Here is a 15,468-nt window from a genome sequence, read left to right as displayed (position 1 = left end):
CCAAGCTTGCTCTGCTCACCACAGTTCAGTTCAGTTCAGTCACTCAGTCGTGTCCGACTCTTTGGGACCCCATGAATCACAGCCCGCCAGGCCTCCCTGTCCATCACCAACTCCTGGAGTTCACCCAAACTCATGTTCATCACGTCGGCGATGCCATTCAGCCATCTCATCCTCTGTCATCCCCTTCTCCTCCTTCCCCCAATCCCTCCCAGCATTAGGGTCTTTTCCAATGAGTCAGCTCTTCACATGAGGTGACCAAAGTATTGGAGTTTCAGCTTTAGCATCAGTCCTTCCAATGAACACCCAGGACTGATCTCCTTTAGGATGGACTGGTAGAACTGGACATGGAACAACAGACTGGTTCCAAATAGGAAAAGGAGTACGTCAAGGCTGTATATTGTCACCCTGCTTATTTAACTTATATGCAGAGTACATCATGAGAAATGCTGGGCTGGAAGAAACACAAGCTGGAATCAAGATTGCTGGGAGAAATATCAATAAGCTCAGATATGCAGATGACACCACCCTTATGGCAGAAAGTGAAGAGGAACTCAAAAGCCTCTTGATGAAAGTGAAAGAGGAGAGTGAAAAAGTTGGTTTAAAGCTCAACATTCAGAAAACTAAGATCATGGCATCTGGTCCCATCACTTCATGGGAAATGGATGGGAAAACAGTGGAAACAGTGGCTGACTTTCTTTTTTGGGGCTCCAAAATCACTGAAGATGGTGATTGCAGCCATGAAATTAAAAGACGCTTACTCCTTGGAAGGAAAGTTATGACCAACCTAGATAGCATATTCAAAAGCTGAGACATTACTTTGCCAACAAAGGTCCGTCTAGTCAAGGCTGTGGTTTTTCCAGTGGTCATGTATGGATGTGAGAGTTAGACTGTCACCACACGATAGGCCAATAAAACCTAGACGAGGTGTTGGGACAAGGAGGGGACTTCATTCATGAGCCAGCTGACAGAGAAGATGGCAGTCTAATGCCTCAAAATAACCATCTTGCTGGGAACTCAAAACCAGATTTTTTTATGGATCAGAGATAGTGGAGGGTGGTGGTGGTGGTGGTGAGGAAACAAAGTAAAAAGACTATTCAATCCTTGCAAATGTCTCCTAGAATGGCAAGCCTCATGCAGGGGGATGTGTTAATTTGACTTTCTTACTAGTCATTTCATGGGTGGTATGAAATGGAATATCTCTTGTCATATCAACCAACAAATATGTCATATCTATCTGTGACTCTGGCCTCCACAAATGTGAATTTCTGGGCCACTCCTGTAAGCAGTAGAGGAAGGGCACCATGCCGTTTGCCACACAACGAATTTAAGAATATGCCACAGTCCTTCACAGATGGCTTGGGTCAGGTTATCTCCCTGAGGCAGGCCATTATGTACATATAACTCAGAAGCAGCACGATAAGGGTTAAAGTCACAGATCAGATCCGTGTGAATTCAAAATTAACTCTTCCTGATTACAATACAATTCCACTGAGTAAGAACTAAATACAGAATACTACCTATATGATTTAACTATGTGATAGGTGCTTACAATAAGGGCAAAATTTAAGGTTCATATGATTTGACTGAAACATTCTGTGACCTGACAGTTTGGTTTTTAATGGATATCTGACAAATCATGTTAGTTTTTCTTTTTTCTTTTTTGGTTGTGCCACATGGCTGTGGGATCCTAGTTCCCTGACCAAGGATCGAACAAGGGCCCTTGGCATTAAAGCATGGTGTCTTAGTCACTGGACAGACAGGGAATTCCCGAAACATTTAAGTTTCATCCCTATTTAAGTGGATAATGAGTATTTGGAGGAAATGACTGAGTCACATTTATTTCTGATTCTCCAGAGTTTAGTCTTTGGCAAAATGTAGGCAACAATCGTAAGGTAAGGAAGTTAGAGAAGGCAAGGTTAGAGAAAAAACAAAACAAAACAAAAACAAGACCAACACTTTACAGGAACAGATCATTTTTAATGAGGTGAGAAGGGGCAGCGGTCAGATTAGTGGGCTGCTGCACTAAATGGAGAAGAGAGTAGGTATATATAGAAAACATATATATGCGGAGAAACATCGTTTTGAGGAGGTCTGTTTTTCCTCATGATTATTTTTGATTAGTTAGCTTTAAACAACTGGGGAAAGGAATTCCTGAGACCGGTTGGAGACTGGGATCCTCTGGGAGCTGAACATAATCTTATTGTCCATTCCTTTCTTTGGGGGAGAAAGTTCTTTATAGAACTTTGTATAGAATGGTGGAGAGGACCTGAAGGGGAGTTTTAACTCCAGGCTATTTTGAGCACTGTAGCTTTCCTTCAACAATAATGCCCACCCCCCACCACTCCCCCCCCCAAAAAAAAACCCAAATATGGTAAATATTGAATAAACCTTTCTTTGGTTCACAGAAACAGAGACTAGTCAACATGGCTTGCATGCACTGGTGCTTTCCAGTCCATGCTTATGGGGTGTCCCATAGAACAAAAGACAAGCTAAAATAGCGCTTGTTTGTGCTGTAAACTAAAAAATATAGTCACAATCAAAAAGTAGAGAGTTATTTTATTTGGTGGGAATGTTTAGGAATTTGAGCGTGGGAGATAGCATCCCAGTAACTTGAGAAAACTGCTCCAAGGAGGCAAGTTCAGTCGCTCCGTTGTGTCCGACTCTTTGTGACCCCATGAACCGCAGCACATCAGGCCTCCCTGTCCATCACCAATGCCTGGAGTCCACCCAAACTCATGTCCATTGAGTCGGTGATGCCATCAAACCATCTCATCCCCTTCTCCTCCTGCCCTCAATCTTTCCCCAGCATCAGGGTCTTTTCAAAGACCTTCACATCAGGTGGCCAAAGTGTTGGAGTTTCAGCTTCAACATCAGTCCTTCCAATGAACACCCAGGACTGATCTCCTTTAGAATGGACTGGTTGGATCTCCTTGCAGTCCAAGGGACTCTCGAGCGTCTACTCCAACACCACAGTTCAAAAGCATCAATTCTTCAACGCTCAGCTTTCTTTATAGTCCAACTCTCACATCCATACATGACCACTGGAAAAACCATAGCCTTGACTAGACGGACCTTTTTTGGCAAAGTAATGTCTCTGCTTTGTAATATGCTGTCTAGGTTGGTCACTGGAGAAGGCAATGGCACCCCACTCCAGTACTCTTGCCTGGAAAATCCCATGGACGGAGGAACCTGGTAGGCTGCAGTCCATGGGGTCGCTAAGAGTCGGACACGACTGAACGACTTCGCTTTCAATTTTCACTTTCATGCATTGGAGAAAGAAATGGCAACCCACTCCAGTGTTCTTGCTCTCATCCACATTTGGGGGCCAGAAATCGCTGATGTGTGTGCCATTTATAGTTTATTGATATGCCAAGAGATATTTTCATTTCAGAGGGAGAAGTCTATTTCTTAGTCAATATATTTCATTAAGAGTGCTTGTGCTTAGTCTCAATCGTGTCTGACTCTTTGTGACTCCATGAACTGTTAGGGGAAGCACACTGACTGAAACTGCCCACCTTGGCCAGACACCATAGTAACCATTTGTATGAGTTGTTTTACAACAGGAAGTCCTGGTAAGGAACATGGAACTAATAAGCCACCACCAACTGGAAGAGTTTGGGAAAGGTCAAAAGGTGACACCACGTGTCCAATCACCTCCCAGAATACTTCTCACTGGCATCCATCTTGGCTGAGCAATGCGTGGACTACCAGGAAGGACTCAGAATGAATGACCAAGACAACATGGAAACTTATCCATTCACCATAAAACCCGTGACTGCAAGCCATGTGGCAGAGTAATTCTCCTGGGTTCCCTTACCCTACTGCTCTCTGCCGGGGCGCCCCTTCCCAATAAAATCTCTTGCTTTGTCAGTAAATGTGTCTCCTCAGATAATTCATTTCTGAGTGTTAGACAAGAGCCTGCTTTCGGGCTCTGGAAGGTGTCCCCCTTCCTGCAACAGACTGCAGCCCATCAGGCTCATCTGTTTCTGAGTATTCTCCAGGCAAGAATACTGGAGTAGGTTGTCATGTTCCAGGGGGTCTTCCCAACCCAGGAATTTAACCTGGGTCTCCCACATTGCAGGTGGATTTTTTACCATCTGAGCCACCAGAGAAGTTTATGCTGTGATCATAGATTGTTATCATAAAAGTGCCTTGTTTTCCTAACATTCTTCAGGCCAGTGTAATGAAAGAGGTGAATAACACAGAAAGCATTGAAAAAACAGTTACAAGGAAAAAATACAAAAACAAAACTGGATTTGAGACACTCAGAAATATTGCTGAGGTACCAGGACATATTGCCTCAATACTCAGTTATAAAATGGAACATATTTGGGTCAGTTCTATTGACATGAATGAACCCAGAGCCTATTATACAGAGTGAAAGAAAGAGAACGACAAGTACTGTATATTAATGAATATATATGGAAGTTAGAAAGATGGTACCAACACTCCTACATGAAGGGCAGCAAAGGAGACACAGATATAAAGAACAGACTTTTAAACCAAGAGTGAATATTTTGTTTGTGAATTGCTTGAATCCAAAATGTGGACATAGTGCTGCATGGCCATTTACTTGTTTCCTTTCTTTCAATCTTCTCTTCTTTTTCAAAAGGTGTCAAAGTTATATGAAGCCGCAGAATCTAACAAATGACTCAGAATTCCTTTTCATGGAACTCTCAGATGATCCAGAATTTCAGCCTTTGCTCTTTATCCTGTTCCTGTCCACATACCTGGTCACCGTGCTGGGGAATCTACTCATCATTCTGGCTGTCACGTCTGACCCCCATCTCCACACTTCCATGTACTTCTTCCATCCTTGGCTGACATCGATTTCACCTCCACCACAATCTTGAAAATGATTCTGGACATTCAGACTCACAGAAGGGTCATCTCCTATGCAGGATGCCTGACACAGATGTCCTTTTTTATGCTTTTTGGGTGTTTGGATGGTCTCCTCCTGATCGTGATGGCCTATGACCAGTTCATAGCCATCTGTCACCCTCTGCATTACTTGGACATTATGACCCACGTCTCTGTGGCTCATTGGTTTTGGTATCACTTTTCATCTGTCTCTTGATTTCCCAGATGCACAATTCCATGGTGATAAAACTCACCATGATAAAACTTCATAAATGTGGGAAAACTTCAAAGATGTGGAAATAAAACTTCAAAGATGTGGTGATAAAACTTTAAAGATGTGGAAATTTTTAATTTCTTCTGTGACTCTTCTCAACTCCTCAACCTTGCCTGTTCTGACACTTTCACCAATAACATAATCATGTATTTTTGTTGGTGCCATCTCTCATTTTCTCCCTATCTTGGGGATCTTTTTCTCTTATTTAAAATTGTCTCCTCTATTCTAAGGGTCCCCTCATCAGGTGGGAGGTATAAAGCTTTCTTGACCTGTGGCTCTCACCTGGCATTTGTTTACTTATTTTATCAAATAGGCCTTGGCATCTACCTCAGCTCAGCCATCTCACAATCTCCCAGGAAGAATTGTGGCCTCGGTGGTATTCACTGTGGTCACCCCCATGCTGAACTCCTTCATCTACAGCCTGAGGAACCAAGATAGCAAAAGGGCCATGTGGAGGTTCCTCAGAAAAACATTCTGTTTTAAAATATTTTTTTAAAAAATTCTCATTCATTCTATTTTTTCTTTGCTAAAATCACGGAGCTTAAAACACTCTACGATTTTTGTAAATTAATTTTTATTGGAGTATACTTGCATTACAATGTTGTGTTAGCTTCTGCTGTACAGCAGAGTGAATCAGCTATATATTTGCATAGATTCCTTCTTTTTTGGATATCTTTCACATTTATGTCTCCACAGAGCATTGAGTAGAGTTCCCTGTGCTATGTAGCAGGTTCTCAGTAGGTTGAGGATAGAAACTGAAATTTGTCTATTTGTACTCTAGTGTAGCACAGCGAGGGCAGAGATTAGGCACAGCTCTACTTTGTACAACATTGAACAAATTACCCACTACCTCATAAGGAAGAGTAAAGTCAATTTAAAAATTACACATCCAGTATTTTTCTTCTGTCTTGAAACTTCTATAGACATCTCTAAGAAGACTTGCAAAAGAGAGAAAAAAAATATGGTTTGCTTTAAAATCATAAAAATATGGTTTGAGTTTATTATCAGGATATTCAATAGAATGTATTTTTCTCTAATGTAACTGCAAGATTAAGACTCACAGAACAAAGAGTGGGGTTTGACTATTTCTGCACATAGTAAAGGGACAAAAAGTGAGGACAGAAATTTCTCAATGACACATCAAACACTGAATGTGAGAAGATTATTGTTTTCTTTACATACAGTCATCATGTAAGGAAAACCAAGGCGAGTGCAAAGCAAATCACTAATTTACTACATAACAACCAATATCTATCTTTCATATACACCGTGTATTCTACACTCATCCTTAGCACTGACTCTAATGTCTGATTCCCTCTCTCCACAATGCTGTTACTTCAGTTTAACACTTTTACCACTGCCCACATATTTTATAGAGCCCCAATACTCCCCTCATCTCTCTATAATCAACTCTACTCAATCGCCATTTGGGCTTCCCTTGTGGCTCAGCTGGTAAAGAATCTACCTGCAATGAGGGACACTTGGGTTCAATCCCTGGGTTGGGAAGATCCTGTGAAGGGGAGCATGGCAACACACTCCAGGACTCTTGCCTGGGGAATCTCATGGACAGAGGAGCCTAGAGGGCTACAGTTCAAAGGGTCAAAAAGAGTCGGACAACTGAAGTGATTTAGCACACATGCATAGTCCACATGCATAGTAATACATTTTGCTGTGGATGAATTATTTTTGATGTCCCAACATTCAGTGTCTTCCTCTCATCGACAATGAGGTTTCTGTGTGGTGGGCGCTATCTGAGATCCTCCAAACTCCTGGTTTTCCTACCCCTGTGTGTTTCCCTGCCACTGAGTGTGAGATGTACATAGAGACCCACTTCCAGCAACAAGAAAGAGGAAGAAATGTTGGAAAATAATAGGGAACAGAGTACAATAATCTAGCTATTTTCTTGGTGCCTCTCTCTGGTATTCTTGATGGCTCACATTGATAAAACCCAGCTGCCCCACCAGGAGGCCATGTGTCAAGGAACTGAAGGAATTCTCTGGATAATATTGTGTGAACAGGTGATTCTTACCAACAACCTTATGAATGTGCTTGAAAGTGGACACTTGCTGATCCAGCTTGAGATGCCTACAGCCCTGGCTGACACCTTGATTGTGACCTTCTGGAAGATCCACTGACATAGTTAATTAAAGTATCAGTTATTAAATTGCAAGTAAAGATCAATAGTTTTCTAATATGCCAATGTCAATAAAGAAAAAAACCTTAGAACTGAAGATTCATTGGTTTGGTGGTGATTTAGTTGCTAAATCATGTCTAACTGTTGTCACCCCATGTGAAGTTTCATTAAAATTGGCCAAAATAAGAGAAGCTATCCTTCAGTTCAGTTCAGTTCAGTCACTCAGTCGTGTCTGACTCTTTGCTACCCCATGAATGGCAGCACGCCAGGCCTCCCTGTCCATCACCAACCCCTGGAGTTCACCCAAACTCACGTCCATTGAGTCGGTGATGCCATCCAGCCATCTTATCCTCTGTCATCCCCTTTTCCTCCTGCCCCCAATTCCTCCCAGCATCTGAGTCTTTTCCAATGAGTCAAGTCTTCGCATGAGGTGACCAAAGTACTGGAGTTTCAGCTTTAGCATCATTCTTTCCAAAGAACACCCAGGACTGATCTCTTTTATTATATTTAATTTTTTTATAGCTAATTTTTTTTTTTACTTTACAATATTGTATTGGTTTTGCCATATATCAAAATGAATCTGCCACAGGTATACATGTGTTCCCCATCCTGAACCCTCCTCCCTCCTCCCTCCCCATACCATCCCTCTGGGTCGTCCCAGTGCACCAGCCCCAAGCATCCAGTATCGTGCATTGAACCTAGACTGGCGACTCGTTTCATATATATTATACATGTTTCATTGCCATTCTCCCAAATCATCCCACCCTCTCCCTCTCCCACAGAGTCCAAAAGACTGTTCTATACATCAGTGTCTCTTTTGCTGTCTCGTATACAGTGTTGTTGTCCTTTAGAATGGACTGGTTGGATCTCCTTGCAGTCCAAGGGACTCTCAAGAGTCTTCTCCAACACCACAGTTCAAAAGACCCAGAGGGATGGAATGGGGAGGGAGGAGGAAGGAGGGTTCAGGATGGGGAACACATGTATACCTGTGGTGGATTCATTTTGATATTTGGCAAAACTAATACAATTATGTAAAGTTTAGAAATAAAATAAAATTAAAAAAAAACACACAAAAAACCAAAAGCATCAATTCTTTGGCTCTCAGCTTTCTTCACAGTCCAACTCTCACATTCATACAAGACTACTGGAAAAACCATAGCCTTGACTAGACGGACCCTTGTTGGCAAAGTAATGTCTCTGCTTTTGAATATGCTATCTACGTTGGTCTTTTCTTTCCTTCCAAGGAGTAAGCGTCTTTTAATTTCAGAGACTGTGAAAATGGAAATTATGTCATATCCATAGTATAGACCTAATGCTTTGTAGATTTCATGATTGATACTATCGATTTATACGTATCAAAATAACACATTGCATTGCTAAATTGAGGGGAAAAGTCTGAATTTTGTGTTAAGATCCTGCAAGTGAGAAGTAATAAGCAAGAATATAGGAAAAATTTCTCCTGAGGACAAAAGGGACCCAGATGCTTCCCAGGACATTCACTTTTCTCCTTTTCATGTTCCATTAATATTAACTAGTCTCCAGACATTGGGACAACAAGGACCAACTGGCTCATGATGAGCTTCAGGCACTGAACCCCAAGGTCATATCATTGTAAATAATTGGCCAGTGCCTCTAGCTCATTAGTTTGCCAGTTCTAATATTGTGGCTCCACACCTGCCTTGATGCTGATGGAGGGGCTCTCCTGTGTATCACAAACCAGGGGTCATTGGAAACTGCATGACCTGAGCTGTACAGTGGGGTCTGCAGTACCCAGTAGAGAGGAAAGTCTACCTGTTTGTTTCCAGGGACTTTTTGTTGAGATCATGTTGGTGCAGTGAATCTGGGGACACATTACAAAGCAGATGGGCAGGACCTGAGCCTTGAATGGCTTGGAGCACACAGTCTTTATAGAGCATGAGGCCTGTGTGGTGGGCAGGATGAGATACTCTCACTGATCTTAACTTCTGGTTTTCATTCCACTGGGTATCTCCTCACATCGAGTGTGAGCTATAGTAAGGAAATGAAAACAAGTTATCCTTAGAAACAATTATTAACTCTGAAAATGGAAAGTGTACACATCCTTGGCATGGACCTCATGCTGCATAGATTTCATGATTGATACATGGATTTTCAGCTCTCAAAACCACACACTGAGTGGCAAAATGAGAAAAAATTGGACTTTATATTAAGATCCTGTGACTTGGAAGTAAGGAGCAAGAGTACAGGGAATTTCCTCCTGAGGAGAAGAGGGACCCAGACTCATCCTAGGACATTCACTTTTCTCCTTTTCCTGTTCTATTAATATTAACAAGTCCCCAGAGATTGGAATAATATAGACTAACTAGCTAATGATGAGCTTTATGCATTGAGCCCTAAGGTCATATCATTGTAAATAATTGGCCAGTGCCTCCAGCTCTTTGGTTTGCCTGTTCTCATGTTGTGAATCCACACCTCTGTCTCCATCCTTTGTAGGAATCTACATCAGAATGTCCAGCCTGAGTCTGTCTTCCTGTCCATCCTGAGGAGGGACCCTGAGACTTCCTCACACACTAGGCAGGAGAGAGGCAGTGAGTCTGTGCTCCTTGGTCATGTTCTGGCAGAGATGCGGCCCAGCCCAGTAAGTGCTGAGGGAGATAGTGATGACGAAGGGAGTTTGGGAGCAATCTGCATGGGTTTGGAATTGTTTTATATTTATTGCTTGAGTACATCTGCATAATTTCTCCCCAATTATATGTACACACATTACTATTATTTTAATAAGAAGAGAGAAGTGAAATATTTTATGTAGCATAAAATGGGGTTCCAGTTCAAGGCGTTTTCCTGGTGGCTTAGTGGTAAAGAACCTGCCTGCAAATGCAGGAGATGTGGGTTCAAATCATGGGTCAAGAAGATTCCCTGGAGAAGGAAATGGCAACCCACTCCAGTATTCTTGCCTGGGAAATCCCATGGACAGAGGAGACTGGTAGGCTACAATTCATGGGGTCTCAAAGAGTCAGATGCAACTTAAGGACTAAACAACAGCAACCAGACCATGAGTTAGACAATGTTAAAACCAAGTTTGAAGCCAGTGATTTTAGACAGACTGACTGCAGATGCAAGGTAGGGAAGTCCCTCTGCCACCTCAAACCATCGTGCCACTTCCTTGTCAGTCCTGGCAGAGATTCCCTGCTCACTGTGCCCTTCCCCTTGGAGTTTTCTGGAGGGCACAGTGGAGAGCAGTAGGTAGCTATTTCTGTGTCAGCTTTAGGAAGAACATATGAAATCGCAGACAAAGACCGAGAAATGATTGCCACCTGATACTCTGGGGTAGATCTCTCTGTTGACATTGTTTCTGGATTTCACTTCATCTGTCCACTTTTTCCTCTGCACTGATGATCAGCCGACTCAGTCATGAAAGCAGATACAAAATCAGAGTCTTGTGGTCCATTCCTACTCAGGTAAATGAAAATAGTTTAAAATAATATACTGTAGATGTATATGTTGCTATATCTCTGTACTTTTGCTGAAAACTTTCAGAAAGTCTGAAAACAGTGAAATTTGGGGTATGAGACTCAGAGAGGAGAAACTTTATTTTGAATCTTTTATGCTCCACTAATTCTTAGTGTGTTATAGGGAAATTTCTTAGAATCTGTGAGACTTAGGATTGTCAACAGACTTGATTCTTCATTGATACAAACCCACTGAATTAGGACTTAAGAAATAATGGTAGCCCTCTGTGCAATAACTATATGATGGATGAAGAAAGGGAAAAATACATTTTTGATATTTTGTTACTAAAAATAATAAGGCCAATTCTCCTGTCATCAGATTTCATTATCTCTTCATCTGATGCTATGGTTTCCTCACATCCCTGACAGGAGATTTTTGCTTATTTTATTGTTTAGTTTATTGTGATTTTTGTTCATACAAGTACATTCTTCATAATGAAGAGAAATGACTGAGGTTTATTTATTTCTGATTCCTCAGAGCCTATATCTTGGTAGCACAGTGGAGACGACAAGGGTGCAAAACCCATTTTAGTGTTGAATAAACCCTTCCATTTTTCATAGAAACAATGTGTGGGCAATATAGTTTCCACACAGTGGACCATTCACTCTAGTGTTTTCATCCTTTTCAGAATGTCCCATAGGACCAGAGACAAGTTAACACATTGCTTGTTTTTTCCTGTATCCTGGCGCCTTCTTTGGGACCTATCATTTTCTATTCAATAGCCTCTACAGCATTCAATCTCTGAGAAGTCATTGAAGAAATTTTCATGAATATAGGGGAAAAAAAAGTCAGAAAAGAAGAGGACATGCATATCTTGATGCATGAGCCAAGATGGATTTTAGGATTTCATGTTTTCTATGCTCCAGCTTTGAGACAGGAAAGGCTTTGATCTCTTTGCCTTGGAACCCATGAAAGGTCATTAAACTGGGGGGAGTTTATTTTATTAATGAGTATGATCTCCCAATAATGATTGAAATTCTTTATACAAATGATTGATTATTCATTAAGTTCCACACTTCCCTTTAGGTGTGATATACACTGTAGAGGCAAATACTGGACTGAATTTTCAGGAAGGAACAGAAACACAGAGAAGTGGAGAGATTTGCATATACTCCACTTACAGGGGGTGAAAGACCCAGGACTCAAACCCTGGTCTGCTCATTCTTACAAAAGTTCTCAGTCACCTCCACTGTACCTAGTAAGAGTTTCTTTTTAAATCTACTGGGGTCCCAGAAGTGACAGGGAAGATAAACGGTTTCATCTTCTTTTGGTTCAAGGGGTGTATCTGTGAATTATGAAAGTGACACAGCAGTTTACACAGGCCATAATGACCCTAAAATGGAGGATTATAGGGTTTTCAATGATTAGCCATGCATTTTGCTGTCCAGTTTTGAAATCTAAGGTTGAGAAGATTTCCTATATAAGATGAAAATGTGCAGCTAATGTGAAATTATAGCAAGACAGACTTCAAAGATCCTTTCAAAAGATACCTTATTAAGAGACGATGCAATTGTCAAAAATTATTTTTTCATTGAAACAAATATTAGTAATTACTAATATTAATTAGTAAAACTGATTACGAATCAACTGTTAGACTTTGAATGACTAATTACCACTAACATATTACATACAAATCTTCATCTGTTTGATATAGAGAGAGGAACAAAAATTTTCATAGGATTGTTGTTAGCGGAAACTGATATGAATAAAAATATAATACATATAATATAAATTAAATATTCACTTTATATATAAACTATATTAAAGTATGTATTATTGCCTTTAATACATATGTCAAAGATATATTTTAAATTTGTTAAATTTATATTGCTTTCTATAAATGTACATTTATGAACTGATGAAATGTCTTTCCTTATGCAAAAACGTGTGTCAGGAAAATGAAGTAGTTGTATGTATTTCACAGAGAGATGGAACCAAAATGTCATGTAAAGAAGTGCATTTCAGGGGCAATATGGATAGTATTCTGTTTAGAGAAGATTTTATGAAAGCTGGTTTTGGATACATAAATGAATACTGACATTATGGAAACATTTACAAGGAAACAAACCCATCAACCTCACAACACTGGTTGCTTTCTGGGATGTGCATGGAGAAGATGGGATTGAACTGAGATGCCATGAAAATTTCGATGTTTTAAATTTTTATAAAATATGACATCTGAAGCAAATATTATTAATGTCTATATTTTCAAAGTAGGTGAAGTATTCATGATAGTATTAATAGATATAATAGTCATGGACCTTCTTCTCAGTGTTGTGCAGTATTCTAAGGCGGTGTTTATCAAGCCCAGCTTCACAGAAGGGAGACCAAGAAATTCACATATAGACATCCTGGAACTGGTTCTAGACTGAGGCTGGGGTAACTGAGTATTTTTAAAATATGCACATATAAATAATAGATCAACTGGACCTGAAAACCACTGGTCTAAGCAACATTAATGATTTTTCTTTAAAAGTTCTTGCAATAGTCCTATTAGGTAGGTTCAATTACTATAATAATTTCATGGATAAGGAAACTGCCCAGATGTGTTTTCAGTATTCTATTTTGATCCTTTACACAATTAAATTATAGTTTGAATACCAAAATAATGAACCAGAATTACCTTTTAGAGGCAGAAGTGTAAGAATTGCAATCCCTGAATCAGGAAGGATTGACATGGAAATTTGTTGCGTCACGATAAGAAGGTTGAGTTCTGACCTGACTGTGAAACCTCCCCTGAAACTCCTCAACTATAAATAAGAGAGTTTATGATCAGGAGAACAAGGTCACCAGGTAAAAGGCACTCAACATCAGTTAATATGAAGACATGCAAGGACAAATGTAAATTAAATATCATCTTATATCTGTTAGGATGGCTATTATATATATAAAAAAAACACAAATGTTGCTGAGGATATGGAGGTAAGTGAATCTTTGTACTTGGTTGGTAGGAATGAATATTTATAGACACTAGAAAAACAGAATGGAGGTGCCCTAAAAAAGAAAAAACTGCAATGAACTGAAATAGAACTACCACAGGACCCAGCAACTGCACTTCAGAGTACGTGCTAATAAAATGAACTCAAAAGCTTTAAGAGATATATGCATTCCCTTGTCCTTATGATATTATTTTAAATAGTGAAATGTGGATATGTGTCTATTGACAGATGAATAAAGAAAATGTGCTGTGTATATATAAATGATGGGCTATTATTTAGACATAAAAACAAGGAAATCTTGCCATTTGTGACAACATGGATGGACCTGAGAAGTATTTGCATATTAAAATATATACACCAGACATAGTCAAATACTGTATGATCTCACTTATGTGTGGAAGTGAAGAATATCAAGCTCTTAGCACTATAGTTTAAACTGTAGTTGTGAGGATTGGTGGTGGAGAAAGTGGGGAGATGTTGGTCAAAGGGTACAAACTTTCAGTTATAAAATGAGTAAGTTCTGTGGATATAATGTACACAGTGCAGAATTATTAGCTATAATCAGTGATATAGCTAATAATTCTGCACTGTGTTGTTGCGATTTGCTAAGAGAGGTTGGCTTACCTGTTACACACACACACACACACACAGATGCAAAGAAACTATGTGAGGTGACGGATATATTAATTAACTTGACTGTGGTGATCATTCCCCGTGTGTATATGTATTTAAACCATCCTTTTGTATATCTTTAAAAAGTTTCATCTCAGACAACCCACCCGAATATATGCCATTTTGTCAATCACGTCAATAAACTGAAAAAAAGAAAAACAATGAAGTAGTATTATCCTGTCAGTACAGAACAGAGTTCAAGCAATGTACAGTGGTCTCATACTTCAGACATTTTACTGAGATGGTTCGAAACAAATGATCCTGTATAAGATAAAAAATTTCAAGAGGGTTACTTAAATTTCATTATCATTTAATCATGACAATACTGTGCACACGAACACTATCTATGTAGTCACCAACACATTAGATCTTGTGCTCTTAATTAAACAAAGTTGATTAGAATTTGAAGTCCACCAAAGTCAAAGATATGGAGTATATCCTAAATGACTTCTGAAAGACAGCTCTGATATTTCAGTAATCTCTATTTCATGAAGGAAGGAAGACAGAAAAACAAAGGATGAATAAAACTCTGAAGATCAAACAAAATGTTTCTGATTATGAACATTTATCTTTGATTTAGAATCCAGGTGACATAGTCTTGAATTTCATAGAGATTTGTAAATAGAAAAGTGAGAGAAATATCTAGAATTGTATTTGAGAAAATAAGATTTATATAAATGACTTAATTTTTTTAATATTTGAATTATTATATATATTTTTAGATGGGGAAGGGAATCTCTTACTCTATAAGGGAATCTCTTATCATCTCTAAAGAAGTAGGCTGTATTTAACTGAGGTCATGGATATTTTACCTCTGACGTTCTTATTTCTTTCACTTTTCAGTGAAGTTTTATAAAGTAAGAGTGCATAGACAGATGTGAATAACACAGAAACCAATGAAGAAAGAATTCTAAGCAGATAGTATCTGTCACACTGAGAAATATTGCTGAAGGAACTGGGGTGTATGATCTTAGAAATGAATTGCTTGAATCCAAAATATGGACAGAGTACTGCATGTCATTTACTTGTTTTCTTTCTTCCAAAACTCGTTTCTTTTTTAAAGGTGTCCAAGATACATATGACCACAAAATCTACCACAG

The 15,468-nt window shown here is 39.5% G+C and overlaps 1 pseudogene; it reads left to right on the top strand.

Annotated features, from left to right (window-relative positions):
• The first annotated feature begins 4,561 nt into the window (after window positions 1–4,561).
• Window positions 4,562–9,984, top strand: LOC129623291 (olfactory receptor 18-like; annotated as a pseudogene).
• The last annotated feature ends 5,484 nt before the right edge of the window (window positions 9,985–15,468 follow it).

Source organism: Bubalus kerabau, chromosome 1, assembly GCF_029407905.1.
Source record: "Bubalus kerabau isolate K-KA32 ecotype Philippines breed swamp buffalo chromosome 1, PCC_UOA_SB_1v2, whole genome shotgun sequence".
NCBI lineage: Eukaryota > Metazoa > Chordata > Mammalia > Artiodactyla > Bovidae > Bubalus > Bubalus kerabau.
The sequence above is the reverse complement of the archived record's forward strand: the minus strand, read 5'-3'. Positions and strand labels throughout refer to the sequence as shown.